Source organism: Podarcis liolepis (assembly GCF_965112155.1).
Source record: "Podarcis liolepis genome assembly, chromosome: 8".
In the NCBI taxonomy this organism is placed as follows: domain Eukaryota; kingdom Metazoa; phylum Chordata; class Lepidosauria; order Squamata; family Lacertidae; genus Podarcis; species Podarcis liolepis.
The window spans coordinates 48282528-48306011 of record NC_139560.1 but is presented as its reverse complement, the minus strand read 5'-3'; the positions used below and the strand labels follow the sequence as shown (position 1 = coordinate 48306011).

At 40.1% G+C, this 23484-nt stretch overlaps 1 long non-coding RNA gene across 3 annotated transcripts; it reads left to right on the top strand.

Moving 5' to 3' along the window:
- The first annotated feature begins 5936 nt into the window (after nucleotides 1-5936).
- On the top strand, nucleotides 5937-16913 carry LOC310713738. Of its 3 annotated transcripts, XR_014529436.1 has the most exons (5): nucleotides 5937-8353; nucleotides 10232-10410; nucleotides 11825-11983; nucleotides 13681-13818; nucleotides 14638-16913. It is a non-coding gene; the product is annotated as an uncharacterized lncRNA (long non-coding RNA). The 3 variants fall into 3 exon arrangements; XR_014529437.1 differs by having other exon boundaries at nucleotides 5937-10410; nucleotides 11825-11987; XR_014529438.1 differs by having other exon boundaries at nucleotides 5938-10410.
- Nucleotides 16914-23484: the final 6571 nt, after the last annotated feature.

Sequence of the window (23484 nt, the reverse complement as noted above, 5' to 3'; positions counted from 1 at the left end):
GGTGAAAGTTGAGTTGTTCCCATGTCAAAGAAATTACCGTAATCAGTTGCCTAGCCTGGATTGGGTTGCACTCCTCTTGAAGGAAGGAGGTATGTGGTTTGAAGATGCTTCTGGATGCAGCTCTTTCACTGGAGGTATCCAGGTATCCACAGTGTTTTCTAGAAGCACCATTTACCAGCTGCAGCTGGTGCAACAACTATGGCTGTTGCTGAACCAGGAGAGTTTGACTACCATAGTCCAGGCATTGGTGACTTCAATAATGGACTACTGCAATGTCCTTTTTGCTTGATCTGAACATTGTTCAGAATGCAGCAGCACAGTTGATGACACAAGTGAGACCCTATCATCAGATAACATCTGCTCTAAATTTGCTCTGTTTGTCCACTTGCTATCAGGCCAAGTTTGGATCTCCAGCTTACCATGTTGTTCTTTCAGGGAAACGGGGAGAGCAGCCTCCCAGTGGTCCTTGGCCACTGGCAAATGCCAGAGGGTGCTGTCCTTCAGCTTGGCTGTCCAAGTGCAATGCTGTATGTAGTCATATTGTGTGTTCTTATATTGTAGTGTACTTGTGCTCAAATCTCCAAAAGTTGCTGTTTTTAAGGAAATAATGGTACTTTCCTCTACAGCTATAGTTACTGTATCTCTTGTGCGAGAACAAACCTTATAAAACTCTGTTGTTATCCCACATTTGATGTCTCTCTTCCTGTAAAGATAGTAATCTAGGCTGAGAGTTGAGATGGGATTTATATTATGGTGAAAATAAAAATCATAAGCTTTTTCAAGTATTGGAAGACTAACCCGTGTGTTATTTCATAGTCTTTTATTTTAGATTAACGTTGCTCTGTGAATCTAGATCATAGTCCCACTGGAACTAATATAAGGTGGAAACTCATTTCCTGAAGATTTTGGGCCATCTCCTGACTTCTTACAGGGAGAAGAGTAGAGCTGTGGCACAATCATTAAAGAATGAACAACTGTGCCAGATTTGGGAGAAGGGACACAGTTCAGTAACTGAGCCACATGCTTTACATGCTATCTTCTGCAGCATTTGTGTACTTAAGGTAGTATTTGGCTTAATAAATACAGCCACTTTAGGTCAAACTTTTGAATACCAGTAAAGACAGAAGTCTCTTGATCCTGATTAAACCCATGTTTATTATTGAGATGAGTGAGGATGGGTTTGATTACCAAAATAATTCCAATACTTATTTTGAGCAAGTGAAACAGAAATCACTGTTGGAACCCTTCCTCTTTATTTATTTATTCTACAGGCTGTTCTGAATTTTTCTAGAAATGGGAGGAAACCTAGCGGTCCACACAATCAGGTTATATACTGGCAAGATTGCATCTCAACTATATAGTGCAGAATTGTAAGGTTTGGGTGATGCAGTTTAGAGATGATAACGCAAAATCAGGGTCCTAGGTAGGGATGGACAAATTGGCCAACTTTAGCTTGTCTCGGTTTCTCATTTTTTCAAGTCCTACATAAGTTCCGTTATCCACATTTCTGTGTTTTGGAAAGTACAAACTAGGTATGTTCACCTTTAAATGCAAAACCCATTTCTTTCTCCCCTTCACACCTTCCTCTGGGTTACCTTAAAGGCACACATGCTACAGTTGTGGCCAGTCTCTTTGGTATCTCCTGCCAAAGAAGAATGTGCTGGGAAGGAAACTGGGCAAAGCAAAAAACAGACGATGGGGTCAGGGGTGAATCCAAAGTTAAAATTATGTTTCCCAGTGCAAAGTTTCCAAAGCACCAGTTGAGTCCTGAAATGTCAAGTATGAGAGGGATAGGACCACTTAAGCAGCCATGATTGTTCGATTTTGCCTTCCAAAAAAGACTGCCTCATGATCTGGCAAGCAAGGTAAAGAATCTAAAATGTGCCCTATTACTGAAAATATATTAACCAACCAAAGTGCATGAAATCACTTTTACAGTGTTCACTTTAAGGCTTTTACATGGCTGTTCCAGACAGCACCATCCTGGTGCCTTCCAGATGTTTTGAGCTACAGTTCCAAAGTCGTAGTCCAAGACTTCTGCAGGTCACCAGCCTGACAAAAGCTGGGTTATGCTAACAGAAGCTGGTGATGCCTTCTTATATTTGAGACCTGTTTTCTCCCAAAGCACACCCCCCCCCTTTCTGCTTTTCATTCATTCCAAACTTCTGAAAAATAAGGTGTGTGTTTATTTTATTTCTCTTGACCCTCACAATTCCTGAGATGTTGCATTTGTACTGTCAGCGCAACACAATAGTTGGCATTCCAAGTGACAATACTGGGCTTTTCAGGAATTTGAAGCAATCCTCTGGGTTTTTAAAAAGTAGTGTTGGAATAGCAGAGGGAAGGAACATTTTTTGTCTGCTTATTCAGTACCATCCAGTCAAAAGAAAATGGAGCAATCGCTAACCCAAACCTCCACAAGAGTTAGCAGGCTAGTTCCACTGTAGTCTCTGACCTTTGTGTCCTATTGATTATCCATTCCACCCTAGTCATAACATTAGAAGTGGACAACTGTTTGCAGTTATTAGGCTAAAGCAATCTTATTTTGTACAAGTTATTTTGCTTCCCATATTGTTTTATAATAGCAGATTTTTTTTCATATGTGGTAAATAAAATGGTCATAGTGAGTGGGAGTTTTCTGGAATGGAATGAGCCATCATCTCATATTTGTCAGATTGCTTATCTTCTTTTACGTATTTACTGCTTTTTATAGCTATGAGGTGGAGGTGGTATGGATTCATCCACAGTACTTTTGATTGAAGGTCTGCCTAGTCTACACTTTATAAAGATAAGGGGGAGGCATGAAAGTTTCCTACTTTGGGCTGTCATTTTCCTCTTGATTGCTTTTTGTACCAACAGCAAATGTCCATTGAAGGGACACAATATTGCCCAACAGCAAGTCACTCCACTGAAAATAATGGGAGCTTATTTAAAAGGAGCTTATAGCCTTGATCAGGCAAAAAGCATATTTACACATGAGAGGATAAGGAATGAAGTGTATTCTCAGTTGAAAACTACTGTATTTGGATGCGGTAAAATACTTTGCAAGATACAGATAAAGGGACATAAAATCTGACATTGGTTTGTCAAAGCTGTTTTGACAACACAGGAGACGAGTTGACACTCATAGTTGTATTGCATTTTTGCCACATTGATGGAGCAAATCCCATGCACTGGAGGGAGACATCGGTAGATTTGGGGGAACCTCAACTTTTGCAGAGATACAAAGGAAACCTGTGGGGTTTCCCAACAAATAGACAAATGAGGATAGAATGCTCATAAGTCATGAAATGGTGACCATTGAGAGGGTGGAAAGAGACAACCAGGTGGAGGGGAATCCTGGTTGGCTGGCTGAAACCTGAACAGGTATATTTGCAACATTTTATTGCAAATCACAGTTGCAGCAAAATTCTTATATGCCTATAGCCCCATTCTGGGATTAGCAGAACTATAAATGTTCTGTTGGTGTAAATGTACCCTAGAGAACAAAGGAAGCTATTCATGTATGCTACTGCAGCTGCACAAATGATACAGTATATACCCAGAGATGGAAAGAATAAACAGTTCCAACCAAGGAAGACTGGCAACAAAAACTGTTGGAGTATGCAGAAATGGCAAAACTTACCGGAAGATTAAGAAATCAAGAAGAGAGATGTTTTAATACAGAATGGGGAAATTTTATTGACTATTTGAAGAATTATTATAAACAATTTAAATAATTAGCAGGATTGACATAAAAATGTGCAGAGGGAGTAACCTAAACAGAATATAAAGGTTAAATAGTAAATAGATACAAAATGGATATGCAGAGGTGAAAGATATAACATAAGTAACTGCAGAAAGTGGGGAAGGGAGCCGATGATTTGATGCTTCAAATTGACTGTGTGAATTTATTTTTGTGATACTTTTTGTAAAATGAGAAAAATAAAAATAAAATTATATAAAAAAGAGTGACCTTTGAGAGAGGATTCCGTTTTTCCCCGTTTTTTAAAAGATTAGTTTCTTTTATGTTATTGTATCATCAAAAAACTTTAAAAATAGCTTATGAAAAAAGAAATTGCACTCTTAAACACAATTCCCTGAGAGTAAGCCGCACTGAAGACAATGAAGCCTATGTAATGCTGCTCTAAAGCCACTGTTAATGTATTGTCATCTTTTTTTAATGAAAGGTGAAGCTCGATATACAGAAAGCCTCAAGTAATGTCCAAATCAACTTCTAAAAATCCCATGTAAACAAATGTATGCAGCATTTATTATTGCTTATATCCCACCCTTCCTCTCAAGGGAGCCCAGGGCAACTAGCAATAAGATAATGCATTGAAAACACAGTTAAAAGTACAATACAAGGCACAGCAAGCAAGTTCCTATCAAATATTACTCTTGTACATGAATATTCCTTTAACTCTTTTCCTAGTAGATATTGCAGGGTTTTAAAATTTCAGCTTCCTTGAAAACTCAGTTCATAATAGGACAACTGTGGTTTAACATGAATCTCTGAGAAAAACAAGAATTGAAAACACCTCTCCGTTCTATCTCCTGTGCCCTCTTTGAACAGTGTGCACTTAGGAATTCTCCATCTTCCTATTTGTTTTTTAGAAATATTTTTCCCCCTGATTGCAGTTAATTATGTCAGGGCCGAGATAAAGGGATCTAGTTTATCAAAGACAAGTGAACAGGTGAAAGACAGAAGGAAAACAAAGTAGGTGTACAGACTGAAGCCAAAACAAAGGGGAGAATAGCAAGTGATAGAAACAGTGGTGGACAGAAGCAATTGTGGCTAGATGAATGAACTGAGGATAGAGAAGCACAGAATAAACATGAAAGGGAAAAAGAGCAACAGATGTGGGCAACAGGGAGAAGTACAATTTGGCAGCTACTGTGATTGAGAGTATCTTCCAAATATTCCCTTGCAGCATCGCACACACTTTTGTCCTATCCAATTTTGAAATTCATACTCAAAAACCTCTTGCTAGAGATGGCTGAACAGTAGGATCTGAGTCTGATTTATTGTTTTTGAGCTTTGCAGGTGGCATTTGCTTTTGTGAATTCTTTATGTTCCTTGGCAAGACAGCATCACAGCAGCATTATCAGGAATAAAGATATAGAGAGATGTGATCAGGGCCACTGGTCTTGTGGCATATATGCAGATTATAATTTTATTTGCAGCCATCACTGAATATGTTTTGCCTCCCAACTGTTTTAAGATGCCAGTACTAGAATGATGTGCTACCTGTTTATTGCTATAAATATATATTTATACTGTGAAAGACAGAGCAAAGGCAAATAAAAATAAATCCATAGCCAGCAAGTTTAAAATGTACCAAAAGCATTTAGAAATATGAGTATGCCTTAAAAATCATCACAGGGTGTCAGGTTTAGCACTTCTCTCACACAAGACACGGCACGCTGGCAGTTTGACTAATTGGGGTTTATTTATCCACAACAGGCTTTCAGCAATCCGAGCTTCCCACAACTCATTCCTCATTGCCAGAGTCAGTTGACTCGACTGGCTTCCAAGGCCAGATATACTCCAAGCCCGCCCCCACTTCCTGCTGGTCCTCCTTTGTTCTAATCACTTGCTCCACCTCCTACTTCTTGGAGACTCAGGTGCAGCTAATTCCTCCTCCTCTGCAGTTGAATCCAACCCTCTACTATCACCTGAATCCTGCTCCTTCATCTCTCTGCTACTGCGAAAACTTACAGGCAGCCATCCAGAGCGAGAAGGGCTTATCTCACTTTTGTTGTGAGAACGACTCAGTGCAGTTTTGAAAGGTTCAGTCAGCCATCTTGATTCAAAATGGAATCCAATTGTATCCAAACAGGTGAAGTTGATCTCAAGAACGCTCACCAAAAAAATTGGTTATAATATTTTATTATTTGTCTTACTCTTTTTGATGAAGAGACATCTAAGGTGGCCAAGGAGGAGACCTCCAAGGCAATAAAGTTTGTGTGACCAATATATGATATTAAATCTTTCACAGCCATAAGCCATTACCAATGAAATTAATTTACAGTATCCCGCCATTAGTAGTTTAACAAGTTAATCACACCCTCTTACAAAACTGACAAGTGTGAGGGGTTTGATGAGAAGCCATTTTCTTTTCAGTCCCCCAGAATGTATGTGACTTTATAAGTATCTTGGCCATTCCCATAAACAGTGTGTTCTGCTAAAACTATTCCCTATTCTACAAGTCGTCAGGGCATCACAGTACAACCTGGTCTCTCTTGCTCTCATCATAGTATTCAATTTGGAGGTCTCAAACCTGAAATTTGGTTGTATTTGGCCAAGATTTTATGACATCATGGTTGATGAATTAATTGTTTCAGGCTATTGTGGTTTCACCCACTCTTATCCATGCTAGGGAACTACACTAATGGGCAGAACACATAAGCTCTCCTTATAAATGTAACAGTCACTCAAGAACATTTTGTCTACTGAAACAGAGCATTGTGCATGCGGTCATGTATTCCAGATACTTTCTGCATATTCTACCTCTAAACTCTCTCTGATCTAACTTCTAAATACGTCAGCAGCACAAATAGCATTGCACCTTCTGCCTAACTCCAAATCACATGTCTTCTACAGATGGACTCTCTACCTATAACCTGACTCTGGAAGTGAAAAATTTATTCAATTTAGCTTGGTGTGTATTGTGTCTGATCTTGCCCTGAACTGCCATTAAGCTAGCCCTGTTGTTAATACGACTACCTGTATTCTGGTCCCCAAACAATATAATTTGTAAGACAGACTCCTTGTAACCACCAATGTTTTACCAAGTGCTTATGACCCATATATTCTGGCCACAAGTTGATGGATATGTACACATAGCCCTCTGAGCTATCTAAGGTCTTGTTCTAGAACAATGTGAACAGAACATATGGGGATTCCATGCATTTTAAATGACATACAGTACAGTATATATAAAGTGAAAAGTAAATGTGTAGCTAACCACGTGCTCACCTGTTGGCATTGCATTTGCAGACCTCTGCTAGTTTTGCTGGCTCAGAATATTGTGCACTCTGCATCTCTGAGCAGCCTTGAAAGTTAGTTTATTCATAGTTGGTCTCTAGCTCACAATAAAGGCCAAGTGTAAACTAGCTCAGAGCTTCTTGCACATAGTCTTCTCTTTCCTGAGCTAAATAGAAGACTCATAATATAAAATATATTTTATTCAACATGTCTCTAAATAGCAGTAGTTGGGGAACATGAGTGAGAGAGTGCTTGCACTCATGTTTTGCTTGTGGTCTTCCCATAGGCATCTGGTTGGCCATCGTGGGGGGAAAGATGCTAGACTTGATAGGCCTTTGACTTCATCCAGAAGTGCTCTTCTTATGTTAAACCACCTAGTGGTATCACATAGGCATAGTCACCATCACATTGTCTTACTGAAGTCTGCCTGATACTAGGTACAGTGATTCCTCGGGTTACATACGCTTCAGGTTACATACGCTTCAGGTTACAGACTCCGCTAACCCAGAAATAGTGCTTCAGGTTAAGAACTTTGCTTCAGGATGAAAACAGAAATCGTGCTCTTGCGGTGCGGCGGCAGCAGGAGACCCCATTAGCTAAAGTGGTGCTTCAGGTTAAGAACAGTTTCAGGTTAAGTACAGACCTCTGGAACGAATTAAGTACTTAACCCAAGGTACCACTATACTTGCAAGCTGTGCTGAGTATCTGACTGGGACTGAAACTGGTTCGCTAATGGGTGGATTAAGTTCTATGATTTGGGAGCCCGAGAAACAAAAGTTGGCGGGGGGTTTTGTGTCCGAGAAGTAGGAATCTGATTCTGTCACCTGCTTTCCAATTTCTATACAGAATCAGGTATTGCTAGTGAAGCAAAGAAAATAATATTGTATCCCAAGTTCAGTTACCTAACGCATTTCTTTAAAAGTTCAGAGAAAACAATGATTAAAATGTTTTCCCTATCTATCTCAAGGGTGAGTACTAGATATAAAAATAAAACAATCTAAGATATTCCATTACAATTGCAGATATTAAAACACAGTTATTAGACAATTTAAATGGTTTATCTTTTGTCTCCAGAATCCAGCACAAACAGAAAGATTTTACAAAGCTTCCTAAATATATTATATATGAAGGATACAATTCTATGTTAAAATGTACGTCTTAATGAAAAACACTGTTCTGCTCTTACTCCTGTGTTCATTTAACTCTATGTTTGGTTCAGTGTGATTTGATTGTATTAAGAGACTGCTAAGAGAATTCAACAATTCTGTCCCATGTTGTTGAAGTGAACGCATGGGGATCTGAAATGCTTGGAGATCTGAAATGGAGAAGACTATGAATAGGTGATACATAAAGATCAATGACTGGAAAGAAATAGCATCAAAGGTAAAATGGAATGGGGGTGGAAGTAAAATGCTACAGAAACAAACAAGGATGAGAGAGAAAGGAAAAGGATCAAGAGGAAGGGATGAAAAGGAGCTTGGCAAGCAGAAAGAGATGATGAAAGCAGGTAAAAAGCCTCAGGTAAGGTATGCACATTTTTCCCTAAACGGTCAACAAGTCTGAAGCTCTGTAGCCTGAGTTGCATGTTGCAGTTCCGTTTGTAGAAGGGAGATCACATAATTTATCTTTTTTGAAACAACTGTGGTACGTTGAAAGTTATACAAGAATCAAAGAAAAAATGCATGAAACACAGAAGGTGCTATGAGACCGAAGGAAAGGGAAACTTTAACAGAGTGGTACAGTAGGTCTTAATTTCATTTCGAAACTGTTCAAATTGGGGTTGTTAAGGGATTTGTACCTGCCATCTCAGCAGACATGTGATCAGTTCCTGATCTACTGCTGAACAGTCGCAGTATCCAGAGGTTTGATCTCCTGTTAACATGTTCCCATTTCTAATCCATTTTTAATGCAAATCATATATTCAGACAAGAAAATTGGGGGAAAGACTTACTGTCTGGCTTGGATTAAATTATGTGCTGACAGTGCTATTTTTCTAGAAAAAGAGGTGCCGGAACTCACCATGAACACCTTCCTAGTTCTCTTAGAATGGCAATGGCAATGGCGCCCACCCGAGAGGTGCCAGAACTGAGGTCCAGCAAGTTCTGGCTGGAAGAAAGCCCTTTGTGCTGAGAATAAGTCTGAAGGCTATGATGTCTACCTCATCTTGAAGGAGAGCATTGTGTGCTTCTGAGCTTTGTATTACAAAGTAAGGAATGAAGAACTAACAACATGTATGTAAACCAGCTCTGAGGGCTGCCATTAGACCTGGCCATCTCAGTACTCGTTGCATTTGAAAAAGGGCAAAGCCATTTTAATCCTGGTAGTGGGGATCTCTAGCTGAGAACAGTTTCACCCCATCTCCCTTACTCTCACTCACTCACTCACACAATCACTAACCTAGGAATTGCTGTAGTGGCAGCAGGGAGACTGTAGCAGTGGCTGCTGATGCCTTGGCAGCAGTTGTTCTCTTTCCTCCACTTACCTACGTGATGATCGAGACCAGGACTTTTTTTCAGCAAGAACTTGCTAGGACTGAGTTCTGGAACGTCTCAGGTGGGCACCATTGTTATTATAAGAGTACAAAGGGATGTTCGTGGTGAGTTGCAGCACCACTTTTTCTAGAAAAATAGCACTGATTGAGACTCACAATATGCCTTGGAGAGAAGTTGTAATTTAATGAACAGTGACACGCCTACTCTCCATTCTGAGCATATACATATGGTGATCATTATATCAATATTCCTTAATTCTTTCAGATTTGAATTCCTTCAGTGTACAATTCTGGCTCATTAATTTACTGGTCCCTACCCCCCCAAAAAAAACCATTCACAAGGCTACCCCTATTTCCCTCTTCCATCTGGTGTACAACAAAAGAGAAAATCAATTAAACTTGTCTAAGATGGGAATCTAAATCTCTTAAATAGCAATTGTATTTCCCGTAATACAGATATATTTATCATTAAATAGATGGGTCATATAGTCACGGACAAATAAGCTTTTATTCTGCTTCTGCATTGATTTTTTTTAAAAACCCTACCTCTAACCCACTGGCTTCCATTTATGTAAGAAAACAGCATTTGCCATCAAAGCCTTTCCTTGATATGAAACCACAGAGAAACAACCCATTAAGCTGAGTGACTCTCAGTCAAATACCACTCTGTCATGTGTAGTTTGTGCACAAAACATGGTTTCGTATAGTCGTGATTTGATAATAGGTTTGTACATTGTGTGATATTTTATAACCATTATCCTCTCTAATAGGTCAGATGCACTTTGCTGAAAATGTCTTGGTAGTGAGTGGAATTTAAAAAGCTGAAACCGATTCCAGATCTTGTTCATTTTGGAGAGACCCCTGGGAAGAGGCCCTCCTGCTGTAAAACTCCCAGATGCAAAGGGATAAGGCACAGTATGAAAAGCAGCATACCATCAAGCAGCTATAGGTTAATAGAGAGCTCATGCTATCTTCAATCCATGGTTCCTTTGGTTAAAAGGATCTCCGCTAGCAAGGCAGTAGGAAGCTTCTTTGCAAGTCAAAACCAAGACAGATCTATTGATCTGTTTAATTGGAGGGGGGGTGGCGGAATTATTATTTTTTTGAAATCATAAACTAATGTGGAAATGTGGCTAAAGATTTGAGAGAAACTTAAACCAACGGATTCATGCATTCCCTATTGCATGCCAACTTGTGACCAAGTTGTCTCTGCCCTGGAAGAGCCACAGTTGGTTCATCCTCCTCAGCTGCCAAAAAGATCCTTCATGCCCTTGGGCATCAAGATATGGAGCCAGATCTAACGCCTCCTTCAACTGTAAAGCTGTTCAGTGAAAAACCCTCTCCAGAATGCTGCCTCCCACATCAGACAAACCAACAGCACCTCCATTTTATGTAGATTATTCTTCGGTTTATTAGACCTCCTACAGCCCTGGTTTAGAGGGAGCAATGGTCTGATTCAAAGTTGGGGCATAATTATATGTTAGGTGCAAATACATGTTGAGCATTACCATTACTTTAAAAATGAAAAATCTGTTTTGAGATGAGAGATGTGGCATGTAACTCTTTCCCTACTCAGTGTTTCTTCTTTCAAAATTGTACCATTTCAACCAACTTTTTCCTCCCAGGGTTCCAAAAACCCCCACATATTTTCAGGTATTTAGACAGATTTGCCCAAACTGACACAGAAAAGTCATTTATTATTTGGTAAAAATTATCTTAAACCTCTTCTGCATCAATAACTGTCTGTCATGCCATCACTCAACACTGAGTGGGTTCCATAGTGTCAGTCATCCAATTACTAAATTAATTGTCTGTATGAATAAATTGATGCCTTCCATTATGATACATAAACTTGTTCATCTATATTCAAATGTAAGAACAATGCGATTTCTCTGTATGTATCTCAGTTACCAAATCAAGAAAAAGCCGAATGCGCTTCTGCTTAACTGGCTCAGATAGAACCTTTGCTGAAGTGGCAATAGCAGCATTTGGCTTTGGCTTTGGAACCATTTGCACTTAGCTGCATCTGCTCTGGAATACCATGAGAGCTTGTCAGTCCTATTTAAAGCCTGCTTTTTAGCAAACAGTGGTCTATAATGAGCTGTGTGCCCAGGGCATCCCAATTTATTTCCGTGGAGTTTTGCCAGTGCATCAGAGAGCAAGAACTTGTTCCAGATTTATTAAATATAAGCTGAATAAAAATAAATGAGCCATCAATATACACAAAGTATGCTCTGGTGCTCTTAGATCGCTTCAGGGAAACTTCAACTGTGCATTCTGGCCCCAGGTGACCTTTTGCTGTTGGGGTGGTACAGGCAGAGACTTGCCTTGCATCAACTAAAGCAGTATGTTACTTTGGACAGGTGGGGGAAAGAACCACAGAACACACCGATTTGACGGTCCAGTATTGCACCAGTGCTAGACAAAGGGACTGTTCCAGTTGTCCTAAGGATGAGATGCAAAGGACCAGAAGTGGCTCCACCTTCTCAACCCTGTTCCCATCTTTCCTCCCAGATCCTTGTGTAGGTGTGGTTGTTTAGGTAACACAAGAGCTTCCCTAGAGTGTTGTGGCAATGGCAGCAAGAGCTGTGCAGAACCAGTCCAGGAGATTTTGCTGCTTGTGGCAAACAATATCCCCAGTGCTGTACCCTCTGCTGAGGGCACACCCCACCCTCACCTCTGAAATGGAGACGGAGGTGGGGGCATGGCTAGGGTGCACTCATCACAGCAGAGGTAGTGGCAGGTGGTGGCAAGAAGGCACTCCTCAGGCCCTTTTCATGGGTGGGTCCACATCATGGGTGGTAGCCAGGGGCGCTGACCTGGGCCCCAGATTATGGGTACCCAGCGGCGCTTACAACATAACATGACGTTATGACATCATGTGCATGGATGGCAGTACCTAGGAGCCCCAGAAATAATGTCCAAAGGCCTCCAATGCGACTTTTGGGCCTCACAGAGCACTGGAAGTCGCACCAGAGGCCTCATGGTGTGGGTGCTGAGCACCCACCCAAAAAATTGTAGGTACCCTGGCACCCAGGGTCCCTTATAGTTGGTGCCAATGGTGGCAGCTCACAGACCAAGGAAGTCAAGATGACCTGTATGTAGATGTAGAATGCTTGGTCAGGCTATGAGTAACATAGATGCAGCAAAGCTGAATTGGTAGAATAGAACTTGAGAAAAGGATAGAACTTGGAAAAGGGAGTTTTGGTTTTTATGGAAGGAAAGGGTTTTAAGAGGGATTCAGATCACAAGTAGCTTGATTGGCCTGAGAGATGGGAAAGGAGACAGGCCAGATACTGACAAAAAGAAGAAAACAGAAGCAAGGCATTTAAAATCAAGCTTGATTATATATGGAGAGCGCAACAAGATCTTCCCATCCAAATTGGTAGCAACTATTGTTTACTGATTCTAAATTGAGCAAGATGGTACTTCCTTTGTGCCAAGAATTATATAGAGATTTCTCTGCCAAAAGGTCCTCAAGTAACAGCTCTTGCATTTTCACAAACAAGGAACAAACCCTGATTACTAGATGAAAAGAGACTAATGAAAAAGGAATATAGGGAGAGGAAGGCATAAACTTAACTTCTGCTATGCAAGCAACAAATAGTAGTGAGAGTAATTAAGAACTGAGTCCACTGGCTACATGTGATAAATTATAGAGCAGTGGCGATTTGCTTTAAATGCGTTCCCTTAAGGGCTGTGTGAATCTATTAGTCAAGAGAGCTCATGCTAAATTGAGGTGAAATTCACCCAAGAATGTGAGATACAAAACTGGAATGGTTTGTGGAATGCTTATTTGGGGTTTTTCAATTGCTTTGCTATTTTTAGATTAATTTTCTTGGAGTAATTGCTCCATCTATTTCCGTTGTTTATGTTAGCTATCTGGTGATAGTCTAAAACCCCTCAATTTTACTTTGCCATCATTTGGCCTTTAGAAATAAATTGTTACCATCTAAACAAAGTTGTTCTGGTGCCCTCTGCATCTCCACTCTGCTGGCATTGTATGAAATGAGATTGAAAATCAGATGGGCTATTTGACCGATGGTTCCTTCCACCTGTAATTGAAACTTGACATCCTCTGAAACTGAGTCAGCAATGATGCACAAGATAGTCCAATTAAAGTCGTGTCCAGTTGCCAGAATTGTCTGTTTATTGAGCAGTTAGAAAGCACTCATAACTCACTAGAACCATTTCTCTGTCTTTTATCTTTGAATGACAGCTTGCTAAATAAGAGCATCACAGGCTGCTTTTATCATTTGCGCTGCAAATGAAGTTTTCAGCTCTGCAGCATCTTTTCACAGCTCTTTGCTTGCAGTTCAAAAGCAATGGCAATGATTGTTTTCTAGCTGGAATTAAAGTATTACCTCTTATTTCTAACTCAAATAAATGCCTTCATCATGAAAATATCTGATACTCAACAAAATAATAAAGGAATCCTAAGCAAAGTTTCTATAGCATGAATTAATTTTAAAGTTAAAACCCTTTGCACAGTGTTAATTTAAAAAATCATATCTATATCTTGGACTAGATCCAATGTTCATCATAGGGCCTACTCTGAGTATATGACTTTATATTATATATTTTATTTTAGATAATATATGATAAAATATATACAGTGGTACCTCGGGTTACATACCCTTCAGGCTACATACGCTTCAGGTTAAAGACTCCGCTAACCCAGAAATATTACCTCAGGTTAAGAACTTTGCTTCAGGATGAGAACAGGAATTGTGCTCCTGCGGCGCGGCAGCAGCAGGAGGCCCCATTAGCTAAAGTGGTGCTTCAGTTTAAAAACATTTTCAGGTTAAGAACGGACCTCTGGAACGAATTAAGTACTTAACCTGAGGTACCACTGTATTATTTTATATAATATATAATATATAATCTAAAGCAGGGGTGTTTACATTGTTTTCTTACCATGCTTTTGCTTTGTTAGTGTTTCTTAAACATTATGCCCATGTTCTTCCAGGATTTATTAAATCCCAAGAATCCAGTTTCCCGATGCCTAGAGATTTAATGTTGTTGGCTGGCAATTTTAAATATTTTTCCAGTCTGCAATTTATGTACTCAGACTCTAGGTTTTTAAATATTAACGTCTTGTTGTTGTTTTAATTTCACTGTGTTATTCTCTAATTAATATTTATTAATTTACTTATTACTTTTCACACTGCAATAGGAGGCACGTGTAAGAGCATTCAGGGATCCTCCGAAATCTAAAGCGGTGGCTCTGCTAGCTGAAATATACAAAGAGGGGGTTACAGCTAGAACAAATGAAGCATTGCAATCATTTGAAGGTGCAACTCTAAGGGACATTGTCCCAGGGACCATAGGATACAATTGGCTTCCTCTCTCCATTGGTGGAAAGGGAGGTCTACCCTCATATGCTGCCTCAGGATGACATCAGAAATTTCCACTGCCATAGATACTGCAATGGCAATAAGACCCCAAAGGAGCTCTTCCAATGTTGTGTAATGGTTCGATTGGTTGATGCTTCGTATCTACTTGGACGCAAGGGCCTCTTGTTTCCTGGACATGCCCCAGGAATGGGAGGAGAGTATTACCATTACCCTGAAACTGGAGCTCTCGTTTTCCATCCTATTGGAACCAGTGTGTGTGTGTGTGTGTGTGTGTGTGTGTATGTATGTGTGTGTGTGTGAGCAATTGGCAAAGAAAACAAATAACGTAGGAAAATGCCACTTTTTGACTGTTTATCCACTATGGACAACCCAATTTGGATGACTTTGTTAACTATATAATCAGCATCATCTATCATCACCAATGAATAGGGAGACAAACCTCAGGAGTGCCCCCAAAGCCCTGATTCTCACTGTTGGGATCAAGCAGATAATTTGGTAATACAGCCTGCCCCCCTCCTTCTCTCCCTCCCCCCCCTCTCAAATTCAGTTTAGTAGAGTCACAAGATCAGTGGTGGCTGGTGCATTAGAGTGAAAGGGACACTGCCCAACCTCAGTCTACCCTGAGCCAGACCCCAGCTACTTTCTTTCTTTCATACAGCCTTTCTAGTGGGTGACCCTGTCTGTCAGTTTCCTCCTCCCAGGGGTGCTGACTTGAATAAAATATTGGCGGGGGGAGGGGGCAGGTAAGCCCTGCCCTGCATAACCAGTCACATGACAAGGCATGCACACACCATTTGAATGGTAATGCCCATCAACCTGAGGGTGCCCGGCCCCCTCAAATATTATATCGGGGGCCCCAATGAGTTGGCTCCTATGCCTCTTCCTCGGTCTTAGTGGTGCTCCTTGTGGAACTCAGCAGGGAAGAGGATTGGGGCAAAAAAAAAATTGGTAGGCTCTGTTTGTCACTGACTCTGGCTCTTACTTGCCCTTGCTCCATACCTTCCACCCTACCACTCCCAAAGGACGCCAGTCACTACTGGACCAGATACAAAAAGGGACAATTTGGGCAGATGTAGCTTGTCACACAGAGGTTCAAAAGGGTGAATACACCAGTAGACCCTGGTTCTTGTCCTCCATTGGATCTAGTTGCCTCAGGTTTGGTAACTCCCTTTCAAAGATGCCATTCTACCTATCACTAGCACCCAGTACTAGGGCCAGAGCTAGTCAGAGAAGCTCAGCAGAAATTGCTCATCCCATAATTTAGACCATGAGGCTGAATCATCTTTGACTTACTTCTCCTCCTGAGTAGCCCCTTCATCCTGAGGAAACCCCATGCCATAATGCCCCCCCAAACAGTTCTATGCCAATTTTGGACCTCCTAGTGTTGTTATTCACATTTAGTGCTCATAGAGTTTACTGAGTGCTTTAGGGCACAATCCACCTGGGAATGGTACTGGAACAAGCTTTGAAGCAATAAGCAGGACTAAGGCTGTTTGCGAATTAATTTCATACGTTTTAACCAGGAGAAGCTCCATGTATGTATTTTTCCCATAGGTAGTATATTCTATCATAAATATTGGAATTATTTAGTTATAAAGGGTTATAATGTGGTCAGGTTTTTGAATTGTGTTAGTGGGTTTCCTGAAATGCTACAAATTCAGCTAATTTTAAAGTGGCATTTGTAATACATAAAACATAATTACTTAAAACCTATAAATAATTTCTTGCACATTCTTTTTAACTTTGGTTTGTTTTTATCCACACTTCATTGAGTTTTAAATAAACAAACAGGAGTGCTAAATAAACAGGCATTTATTTTTAAGCTTTATGAGTTTTTGTCATAATTTAATGAAGTGCTTATAAGGTGGTTGTGCCTGCTAACCTTTGGGTGGATGTTTGCTCGGATCAGTAGTTAGCACACGGATTATATTTTCATGTGACTGCTTTAGAGTTTTGGTTGTTTGATTTCTCTTCATGGACCTAAGAGTTACATTGCCATTGGAAGTGGTAATTTGACAGCTGAAAACAAAGGACCCAACATCCATGGGGTGCATTTCTTAATTGTCTAGTGAAATCATATATATATGTATACATATACATATACATATACATATACATATACATATACATATACGAATGAAATAAGAGTGCAGTCCTAAACCTCTGTGTGGCATTTGCCCATTCTTTGGGGATATGTTTGTATTGGGGGAGAGAAAGGGTTAATAGGTTGACCTAAAAGAAAGCCCGGAGGCAGAGCCTACCTGATTTTGAGGCTCAGCCCAGAGGTTTTGACAGTTAGTTTGGTTGGTTCTTTTGGGGGGGAGGCGGGGAAGATAGAGGAGTCAGAGTGAGTCAGAGACAGGGACAAGACTGAGAGGGAATAGACTGACAACGTTTCAAATATATTTTAAAACTTGTTTGTGTTTGAAATAAACTTTAATCTTCATTAAACCCTGGGTTCCCCCCCACAAAATTGGTGGCAGCGGAAGAATAAAGTAGTGGTGTACAGGTCAATAGTTCGTGAAACGACCGGGGGCTCTGTACGAAGCCACACTCTGTCCCCAATGGTTTGGGCTGCCAAGACAAGGGTTGGGTGTAGGATGGCACACAATGTTTTCTCTGTGGGGTCTCTGTTCCATAGAAAGGAGAATTGCTTGAGGAAAAGGGCTGCAGCAAGCCCTGAAATGGAATTTCAGGAGCATTAAATCCCAAAGATTCCCCCAAGAGGCTCCTCAGCCAAGTGATCTTAGAGCTGGCATGGCAAAATCAGAGCACCATCGCCTCACCTTGTACCCCGACTGGCACAAACAGACATGGTTTTGGATGTGGCAGAGGATCCACTGCTCTTAACCTCCCGAACCCCTTTTAGGATTGCTCCATAAGTCTCACTTGAGTTTAGTGTGACTTATGCCCAAGTATCAGTATGCATAGACTTGTACCCCAAGCCTCAGGACCTAATATCTGACTTGATATGACTGCAGCAGACCTGTGAGTTAGAATGTAGGGGATGAGGATGGTTTGGACCAGTAGGTTGGAAATTAGCTCTGAACTCTCAGTTTCCACTTTTCTCCCCCTAGCAAAATAAACTGTGTCAGAAGAAAAACAACTCTCTCTCTCTCTCTCTCTCTCTCTCTCTCTCTCTCTCTGGACGGACAGACAGACATTAAGGCAAGTAAAGAATACAGAATGGAACCTTCTTCTTAGCTGCAACATTTTCACTTTAAAACATCTCCTACTTCATACCTGTTCACCGTGACCTGTGTGTAAGCCCTGAACACACTGACTAACAAGTGTTACTGATTTTAGTGAGGCCAGCTTTTCCAGAAGGGTATGCAGACTTCCTCTCTCCTTTTGTGGATCAGTCACCACATTTACATTTTCACTTTGATATACGAAAGATGGTCCATGTGCTGAACTGGCTTCTGCATATGAATCATCTTCACAGCTTTCAAAACACCATGGATAAGGATGGACAAATCCGTCAGCTTTTGTTTCTCTCCGTTGCTCATTATTCCAGCCTTCAGCTGTTCACATTTCATGTTCCAGTTCACGTGTTGTTTTGAAAAGTGTGAATTAGTTGGGTTTGCCTTTCAGTGAGAACTGAATTGAATTTCTCTTTCAACCCTAGTTACAATATATTTTAATATACAGGGTAAACAGAGTCAGGGACCGATTATAAAAAACAACAACAACTTGGTTTTATTTTAATATGTTCAATTTTTTATGTGCCATCTATTTGCTTAGAAAAAAAGTATCCAACTATTTTGTATGTGTCAGTTAAGAATCATATTACATGGTTAAACACCACAGTTAACCATAGAGTATGAATAGATGAAACCGTTCTCCAGCAAGGTGTGGTCTTTGAAGATGTGGCATATAATATGTATCAGGGATGGGGAGCCATGGCACTCCTGGTGTTCTCCAACTCCCATCAGCCCCAGCCAGCATGGCCAATGGTCAGGGATGATGAAAGAATCCTTTGTCATCTTGAGTCACCCATTATCTACATGGTCAAACACAACAACGTGATGAGGGCAAGAGAGAGAAGAGAACAAAATGATGTTATTATACAGAAATGGGGCTTGTTCGTTCATTACTGAACTGATAATGCACAGGATGCAGCTTGACCATATGTTTTTCTAGGAACAATTTGATCAGTGGTCACTTAAATTCTCTTCGCTTGACGACTCAGTTTCTCCGTCATTCTATTTACCTTGGAGAGTTAAAAGGACAGGGTTATAGCAAGCCAACTAAGTTCTACTCAAAGTAGTCCCATTAAAATCAATGGGCCTGACATGTCCAATACTTTATTATTATTGTTGTTGTTGTTGTTATAATTTTTTTATTGGTTTTACAAGATTTTATACATTTTAACTTTAACCATTTCAAACATTAAAATAAAAGGTTCTATTGAACCTTCGGACCTTCTTCCCTCCCTCCATGGTTTCCATATTCAAGATAACGTTTTCTGCATCTTTTTCCTTTATCCATCTGTTAAATATCTATAGTTACCATACTTAATCCCACATTACAAGTGGCATAACACCCCTGTCAATTATTTTAACTGTTTACAGTGGTCTTTTAAGTAAATTAATAATTTATTCCAGTCTTTTAAAAATACTTGATCTTCCTGGAAGACATGTCCAATAAATTCAATAGGTGCAATCTGATGCTGGATGCAATCCATAATTTAAATGTATATTATCTTAGTCATGCTTTTAATACTATTTTGACTTTCCTTTTTACATTTTGTTATGATAGGTTATGGTTATTATGACTAATGCATTTATGACTAATGATTAATTATGATTAATACTTTACTCATGGTATCAAGAAACTGACCTTCTTTTCTTATGTGTGTACGGAAATCCCTTGTAGCAAAACAAAAGAGAAGAAAGAATAACATTACATGGGTGAAAGAAAACGTAATCTTTTCCGTAATGTTTCTGGACCGGCTCATGAGCAATATGTGAAGAAACAATAGCTAAGAATACATTGTAAAAATGTACTGACCCCAAAAAAGACTTCTGATAGTTCTTTCTATGAGAATTTCCTTAGCAGTCTTAGGTCCAAGCAACATCTAATTGCCATAACAGCAGAAGCCTATTTTATTTTATTACTTGATTCATATTTTTAAAGGTGGTTACATAGTAATCCATTTATGTGCAGATTTGCCTAAAACGTATGGAAAATCTAGGTGCGCAAAGTCTTTTGGCTGTTGTCTTTTTAAACCAAGTATTAAAGTAAGGCGATATGATTTGTCTGAGACTGATAAATCCCGAGTGACTCAGCCATTACTATTGCTAGCATGTATATCAAAACTAGTTTCGGCATGGCTGAAATCAAGCAGGTGGGACCTGATTGGTCCCCTTAGTAAGAGACTGTGGGCAGCAAGTAAGAGTGAGAAACAATTATTTTAAATAGGCATATTATATAATTATAGAAACCTTTATTTAAAATAGTTTCTAATTTACCTTTTTAGTGCAAGTTATTGGAGATGGTGGTCACCTCTCAAGTCACGTCAGTCTTGATTATTTGGGTCCTTAAACCATGGTAGATGGGTGAGGCCTCCCACCTACCAGTCACCGAATATCACAATGTTATCAGGTGGGGAAAAAACTTTTATGGGCACTATGCCAACTGAGAAACCTTATTTGCTTCTCTAGCTTCAGTGCAAGCCAGCAACCAAAATGAGCAAAGCTGGTCAACCTGGCTGGTGTCACAATATACAGAAGCTACTTTGTACTGAGTCAGACCATTGGTCCATCTAGCTAAATGTTGTCTACACTTTCACAGCTCTTCCTGGAGGCTTCAGGGATGGAACTTGGGACCATTTGCATGCAAAGCAGATGCTCTCACACTGAGCTTTCCTTCCAGGTAGGTCGACCTCATGTCAGCTGCAGCTCCTGGTTTTACAACCGGGTTTGTAACAAGATCATTAAAATAAAATAAAATAAAATAATAAACCTCTTTGCTTTTTCTTGTACTTGTCCGCAGGCAGCATTTCATATCTCTCCCATGTGTGTTTTGCTTGTTTTAGGCAGAAAGAATTTGCACTGCAATGCACATAATCTGCTGTTATTACTTACGTATTGTCTATCCTATGCTCGACCCTTTGCTTATTATGCTTTCAATCCTCCCTGTCTTTGTAATGCTGCACCAGTGCAAACTCCCCTCATGTGAATGGCACTCATGCTAGCACAAGTGTCTGATGATCAAACAGCAATTTATCTCCCTAAGGAGACCTATAATTACAACTAGGTCACTGTAAGGCCATACACAAGGCTACAGAACCAAGCTATTGCCTGAGAAATATACCTCTCCGCTTTCTACTTCTACATAATTGGATTTCTAGTTGCCCTAAGGGCTTTTGCTTTCCTTTTGCCCCTTCTTTAGCAGCCACTTATTCTTCACCTTTCCCTCCTTTCCCTATAATTGTGTTCTGACTGTATTTCCCTCCTCATCAACGCTTTTATTTTCCTGCCTCTCGTACATCTTATAGTTCAATGTTTTATCCAGCTCACAACTGGAAGAGAAGGGTTGAGTTTTATAGAGATAACTTCAACTATCAGACATAACCCACCTGAAAAAGGAGTACTTCAAAACATTTATTCTTCACATTAAATATTATTTGGCCAACTACAGGGAAAATCTCTGTTTTTTTATCTTCAAGAACAATAGAATCATGGAGTTGAATATAATTGTGGCTGTCTCTTTACTGAAGAGATTTTGGCTAAGAAGATGAATTTACTAGTGGAAAAGGAGAGCTGGGGCTTGTTGTCAACCCCACTTCCTGCTATAGGCCTCTGCTGCATTGGACCTGCTGTTCTGGATATCCGCCAATCCTTTCTAGAGCAGATTTCAGGGAGTACATTCCCCCCCCCCCCCGCCAGCAGAGAGAAGCAAGATTTGCCAGAAATGTTCTCTCTTCCTCTTCCGTTACAGAGAGGCACCTGTTGGATTCCATTCACAGAAAGATGGAACTGGAGCCATCCCATAGAGTTGGACAAGTACAAGAATTAGCTATTCCATCTCGTCACATAGACAAGATTCTGTAAACCTGAACTATTCTTCTTCTCAGGTCTTTTCCCAGTTTTCTAAAAACAAAACAACAAAACTTCCTATAAAGGAGATTTATAGCTTCTTTAGGCAACTAGCATTGCTGCCCCAAAATAATTCTTAAAGATAGTTTTAAAAATACGAATCCTAAATCTGTTTGTTTCCAGTATGAGCACTTTACTTTTTGCTGTTGCCTCTGGGATGTTTCCTACATTGTGTCTGATGACACAAAAACACTTTAGCAAAACAGCCAGTGTCTTAAACTGCCGTGTGTGAAGGCAGGCAGGCTCCTTAGTAGGACTATTCCCTACTGCTGCTCCCTGGAGACAGTAATCTTAATCAACTATCCCTACTGGACATTGAAAACACAGAAATAACTTGTGAAGGCATGTCCACACCATCCATATGTAATGTGAGAAGTAGCCCTCAGCAGTTCTGGTAAAATCTCAGCTTTTTAGATATTTGAATGCTTGTATTATTTGCCCTATCTGCTATCATGTTGCACATACCCAGTTCTCTGAGGCTATTCTTTGATGTAGCGAATTCCAGACCCGTTATCAGCTTTGTTGTTTTCTTCTCAGTGCAGCTAAAATAAATCACGTGTAGCTCTATGAGAAAGGCAAATATTGTTCAACATTTAGCTGCATACAGTTTAGCTGAGCCCTGGAAAGGATCCCCATACTTCTCTTGGCAGATATGCCTTCAACGTGGACACTCTCAAAATGTGCCTGCTATACAGTTTGGAAAGTGGCCATTTGTTGTTCTAAAAGGTTTGAATATTTTGTGTGTGTGTGTGTGTGTGTGTGTGTGTGTGTGTGTGTGTGTGTGTTTGTTTAAATGAGAAAGTAAGAGACAGCCAAATACAATGACTAGAGAAGGAAAATCACATTGCTGTGTTCACATTACTCTCCCCCTCCCTTGCTCTATATAAATGTGTGTGTGTGTGTGTGTGTGTGTGTATGCATACTGTGAGGGGATAATAGTGCCCCCAACTGGATATTCATCATTAGAACTGGAAATAAATTTAAAGGATCCTAGAACACTAAATTTTAAATTATTCTAAAGCTTCACAATGGGCAGTGACAATATATAAATGCCCTGAGCATGAATGGAATTCCTTGTTTTCTCCCAGAAGGAGAAGCATAAAGTCTTGCCTGGGACATTACAAGACCTTTCCAACAAAGTTCTGAGATAGTTCTGTCACCCTCCTCTCTCACCATGATGGGAAATTTGTTGATTCATTTCCGTTTCCTTCCCAATCTTTCCTCAGATTTCTGATATGTGGTTGGCTGCTCATACAATGCTGTCCTGGGGCTGAACTGTGCCATATCCCTCCTCTTCCTTCTGTGAAGTTTCTGTGAACATTTTCCAAGCTCAACTCCATAAGCCTAGCTATCCCTTCCCCACTCCCCCTATTAAAGTCACAGCAAGGCCAAAGTTCTTTAGTCTTTCTTATGCTGAAAGCTTGAGGAGACTCTGTTGCACATCATGAGAATGTACTGACAAGTGATATAGCATTTTATCCTTTAATGCAATAAACCCCTTTGATCATCTCTAGGGAGAGGTCTCAATTTCTAGACTGTGCCTGAGATTCACTATGAATAAAT